The sequence below is a fragment of the Otolemur garnettii genome, unplaced genomic scaffold, assembly GCF_000181295.1.
Source record: "Otolemur garnettii isolate 467f Iridium unplaced genomic scaffold, OtoGar3 scaffold00193, whole genome shotgun sequence".
Lineage (NCBI taxonomy): Eukaryota > Metazoa > Chordata > Mammalia > Primates > Galagidae > Otolemur > Otolemur garnettii.
The window spans coordinates 2,268,214-2,274,028 of record NW_003852588.1 but is presented as its reverse complement, the minus strand read 5'-3'; positions in this window follow the sequence as shown (position 1 = coordinate 2,274,028).

Below are 5,815 nucleotides of genomic sequence, written 5' to 3'. Positions count from 1 at the left end.
CATTTCTTTCAGAAATAGGGTTGTTGTAGATATAACTAGTTAAGAGGTCATGTGGAGTGCTGGAGTAGCATGGACCCCTAATCCAACATGCTCTGGTAAGGGGAAATTTGGGTACTGACACACACAGCAGGGAGGTGATGAGAGGAGACACAGGGGGAAGATGAACATCCACAGGTCAAGGAGAGAGGCCTGGAACAGATTCATAGCCCTCAGAGCACCTTATTTTTGGATTTCCTTCCAAAACTATGAGATGATACATTTCTGTTGTTAAGCCACTCTGATTGTGGCAGTTTATTACAGCAGCCATACACAATATATAAACAAGTGGTCATGGTTGTGTCCTAGTAAAACTTTATTTACAAAAACAGGCAGTTGGCTAATGGGCCATAGTTTCATCAACCTTTGGCCATATACAGAGAGTGACCAAAAAATATGTACAAATTTTAAGAAAGGAAACACCTGTATTAAAATTGTAATACTCTGGGGTGGTGCCCGTGGCTCAAAGGAGTAGGGTGCTGGCCCCATATGCTGGAGGTGGTGGGTTCAAACCTGTCCTGGGCCAAAACTGCAAAAAAAAAAAAAATTGTAATACTCAATACTCACCCATAATGAAAGATGAATACAAGTCACATTTGAGCACCTCTTGCAATGCAGAAGTCAAATGTGACTTGAGCATTATAATTTTAATACAGAATTTTCTTTTCTTAAAATGTGTATACATTTTGGGACTAACTTCTGTATGATAATGATTAGTATTCCTTCAAATAGATGGACTGCAGTTGATGTAAGTAATTTTCTATTGGTGGATATACAGGTTGATTCTGATTTTTCACCATTACAAACAATGTAGTAAATAAACACATTATGAATCTTTTCACATGTTATCTTCTTCTTAGAAAAATTTCCCCAAATGAAATTCCTAGATCAATTGGTAGACATTTTAAATACTTTTGATAGATTTTGCCAAAATGTTTTTAAGAAAGGCTGTTCTACCCAGCAGCAAGGTGCCAAAGTGCAGTTTGTTGGACAAAAAATGTTTATATCATCCCTAACAATTTGCATTTATTTATTAATGTGACATTTAAAAAATACTTATCAATTTCTATTTCTTTCATTAAATTTGGGATATCAGTCAGCATTTGATATTTCTATTGGGGGAAACATCTCCATATGAACTTCCTTGTTTTATTTGTAATCATGTATCATTTCCCATTTGCCAGTCATTATCATAAGGGTTTTTTTTTTTTTTTTGGTTTGCTTTTTAATTTTGATGTTGATATCTTAGGAGCAATATATAGATTCTCAAAATCTATCAAATTTCACTTCACTGATTTTCACTCCAGGTGATATATTTGTATATAAATGTCTGAACTTCTTATTCTAAGGCCACCTTCTCCACAGCCCCAAACCAACAATAATATAACAGCAATAAAAGTGACAGTGCTAAAACTTTCCAGGATTTAATTCAACGAAGATTCTATTATGATAAGGAAATAGTTTAAAATGACATCAGTCTATAAATGATTCTTTTCCCTAACTTATCAAAAATTCAACCATTTCAGAGAGAGAGTTAAAGAGATCATCTGTATGTATTTAGGGTTTTTATTTTTTATATACTGCCTATGCCAAAGTGCCCACTCCCTTACTGTGGAATAATGAAAATATTTGCCATATAAAGATTCAGACTCCTGCCTGTAGTCCCAGCTACTCAGGAGGCTGAGGCAAGAGAATCCCTTGAGCCCAGGAGTTTGAGGCTGCTGTGAGCTGTGACGTCACAGCACTCTACCAAGGTGACATAGTGAGACTCTGTCTCAAAAAACAAAAAAGAAAAAGAAAAAATATCAGAAACCATTTCCTTAAGAGTTTCCAACCCGTCCATACTAAGTTTCAAATCTGAATAGTGGTGGAAAAAGTTTGAATAGAAAAAAATACTAATATGTCACAGATTAAAACTGAGTCCTCGCCACTCAGCCCCTCCTGTCAACACCACACATTAAAGTAAATGATGTCACATGGCACAAATCTTCCCTCTTCAGCCCTAATCCAGGCTTCTTGAGGATAAGGGATGAGCCCCGATGTCTGCGCTCTTCATCCAGCGCAGAGTGCCCTGGGACGCTCAAGGAAGAGAGCACAATAGGGTTTAAGGGCCTGTGTCGAGTGAGTGTCTCTTCTCTGGCCCTCCAAGGAAATAACCTAATTAAATTTCACATCTTCCGCTGCAACGCCGAGTATACAGAATAAAAACGACATTTTAACACCAGACTCATTGTGCTTAGTGCAAAACACACAGTATCTCTGATGCACCATTTGCCCTAACTTACAGGCTAACATGCTGTCCCCAACTCTACAGTGATTAGAAAAGGGGGCTATTGTTCCCTCTGGGGAGATCTGGGGGAGCCCCGTAGAATTTCTAGTCAGCCTCTGGAAGCGGCGAAAGAAGATGGCCTTCCCTGGCAGGAGAAAGTAACTGGGGCGTGGCCTAGGCAGAAGCCAGGTGGAGGGGGCGTGACAGGGGCGGGCCAGGGCCTAAAAGATTTGCTCTGTGCCCGGCTGCCCACTGCTCTTCAACAGATCTGAGGCCCAAGGACAGAAGTCAAAAAGATCCGGTGAGAAATTATCACCGGATAATGATCACCTGTTAAGATAGAACAGATGAACAGCCTATACTAGAACAATGGAAAGTTTGTCAAAAGGTTTGAAAAATTTAGAAATAGAATTTACATGGTTTGATCAGTGCTTAGAAGGAGCTGAAACTGACCCTCAAATATGAAGCCTGAGCCACTCAGAGATGTGCAGCCAACAGGTGAGGGAGGATCTATGTGCCTGGAGGGGCTCTGGGGCCTGAAGCAGCACACCCATGGGCACATGCACCCTGCAGCCGGCAGGAGGCCAGGCCAGACCACAGCCAAACACCAGCGGTAAGAGCTGGTGGCATAAAATTAGTGAGATCAGAAGGAAGGTGGTAGACTGAGAAGGACCAGGAACACAAATTTAGAGAAAGTACCCACACTGAAGCAGGTAGGAAGTCCAGGAAGAGCCAGCTGAGCAAGAGGAAAAGGGGCAAAGAAAGCTTCGGGAGGAGGAGGAGGAGGTCCAGGAGCGGGAGCCACTTTGTAGGGCCTGAGGCCCTGAGTTGGCTTCTGACAAACCAGTGCCCTAACAGGTGTTCCCAAGTGGGCCCAGGTGGCCTGCAGGTAACCCCCAGCTTTCTCTGTCTTCTTAACTTAGAGATCTCCTTGGAGTTGTACATTTCTTTTCTGATCCCTTAGAAAAGGATCTCAACTCATTCCTAAGGCACATCTCAAACTCTTTTCTTGAGGGGAGGAGCAGGAAGAGAGGAGCCAGTGGGGCAGTGAAGGAAGTTAGCACAGTCTCTGAAAGTGCAGAGGGACAGGAGCAAAATTCCATGGCCAGTGGATAGAAGGTCAGGTGAGTAGATCATATTTCTGGTTTGAGAATTTGATTAGTGATGGCAGTGGGTGGGTGGGGACAGAGGGTGGCTCCGTTGTATGTTATGTAGGTTGATAGGAGGAGACTGCAGGGGGAATTTCAAGATGGAAGAAGAAAAAAACAAAAAGCTTGGAATGTGTCTTAGAAATGAGTTGGGATCCTTTTCCAAGGGAGCAGAAAGGATATATACAAATCCAGGGTGATCTTGAAGTTAAGATGACAGAGAAAGCTGGCCACCCACAATTCATCTGGGCTCACTTGTGGACGCCAGTTTAGGCACTGGGTTGTAAGAAGCCAATTTGGGGCCTCAGGTCCTACAGAGGTGAGATTGCTGGACCCTAATACAATTGAAGTGCCTCCTGTCATTCTGAAAAGCCAGTTAACTTCAGGGTAGGCTGAGCAGAGGTCTCAACAGCAATGTCAAGGACCGGGAAAGAGAAAGCAAGCTGTCTGAGCCGAAGGGTCAAGGACACTGGCCACAATATGTCTCCATTAATTGGGTGATTCAGCTCTCCTGGCTGGAACTGGTTAACTTTTAGCTCCCCAGTCAAAACTTCCTCCTAAGATGCAAGAATGGGCTCTGTAATACGATGGACATCAGGGTGAGTGCAGCTCGTCCTCCTGACTCACTGTATTAAACTGAGAAAGTCATGTAAGCTCTCCTGCTTCTTATGTACAGAGGAGAACTGTGTGTCCTTCTCAGATTTGCTTTGTGGATTTTACTGTGATACTACTTTATATCCTGGGGGAAGATATTTTTAGAATTCTGTTTGGATTTTATAAAAGCAAAATAGTAGGCTCGGCGCCTGTGGCTCAAGCGGCTAAGGCGCCAGCCACATACACCTAAGGTGGCGGGTTCGAATCCCCAGCCCTGGCCCGCCAAACAACAATGATGGCTGCAACCAAAAAATGGCCAGGCGTTGTGGCGGGCGCCTGTGGTCCCAGCTACTTGGGAGGCAGAGGCAGGAGACTCGCTTGAGCCCAGGAGTTGGAGGTTGCTGTGAGCACAATGCCATGGCACTCTATCCAGGGGGATAGCTTGAGGCTCTGTCTCAAAAAAAAAAAAAAAGCAAAATAGTATTTCTATCACAGAACATTCCAGCAGAGTCAGAGAGGGTCCTGTAATCAAACATGGTAGTGTTTCTGCAACTAAGTATACAAATGTTTACTCCTGGTTGGATAAACGATGATTACAAATAGCACCACGTCAGCTCAGGTTTGGTTTGGCTGCTAAATTAGTCCACCCAAACTCAGGAAAAATCTATTTATGAAGCTTTTTGGATTCCAGAAGAGGCAAACATGTGTATATGAATTATTATCTGCATTTTGCATACTAGGAAACTAAGGCTCGGACAGACCAATCTGCCAAAGATCCCACCGTCACCAAATTACAGAGCTTGCATTCAGGTGGTCTAATTCTGGATCTCTTCATCTCCACACCATGTTGCCATCTAAGAGAAGAAGAAGGAAAAGAACAGAAAGAAGAAAGTGGCAACTGAGAGGGCAGGAAAAAAGAACATTTCCCTGCTCCTGGGCAAAGGCTGAAGCCCAGGACATCACCACAGCTGCTAAGCCCCTGATTCACAGCACTTTACAAACAGTGATTTCATTACTTTATGAAGTAATGAAATACTTTATATTACTTTGTATCAGCCCTGTGATGTGGGTGCTATCCTCATTTTAGGAGGAAGCTCAGAGAAAACCAAGTCACTTGCTCAGGATCACTTGACACACACATACTTAAAAATTAATTCCCAGGAACAGAAAACAGAAGTAGTGGGTCATAGGATATGTTCATTTCAGATATTTAGATATACATTGCCAAACGACTTTCCAGAAAGATTATACTGATCTATACTCCAACTGATAGATAAAATGAGGCCCAGATCAAAACACACAAGATCAAATGTATCAAACACACCAAGGAAGTTTATTTTACCTTTGAGTGAAAGCAGGATGAAATCTAAAGAGATGTCAGCAGTCGTAAGTAGGGAGGCAGTTCTATGTACGGCAGACTGAAGAGCAGCTGGCTTTACAGACAAGTCTTTCTTATCAGGGCACCAAAGATATGCAGCTCATTATTGGACTGCCGTGTCAGCATATTTCGTATGGGTTTGTAACTGGGTAGGTATAAGGAGGCAATGAGCTGTGGCATGTCTCTCTTATCTGAATTATGTCTACCTGTAACTCAGTCTCATAGAATGGTTTTTTCAAATCTAAGATGGAGTTAGCTTGACCAAACTAATACAACCAGCTTATATGTGACTGCCTCCTGTCAGCATACCTGCCAACGCTTGGTGTTACCTTTTCACTGTTTACTAGAACGCTGGAATGGAAGAGAGAAGATAGCTTCACAGGGTGAAGT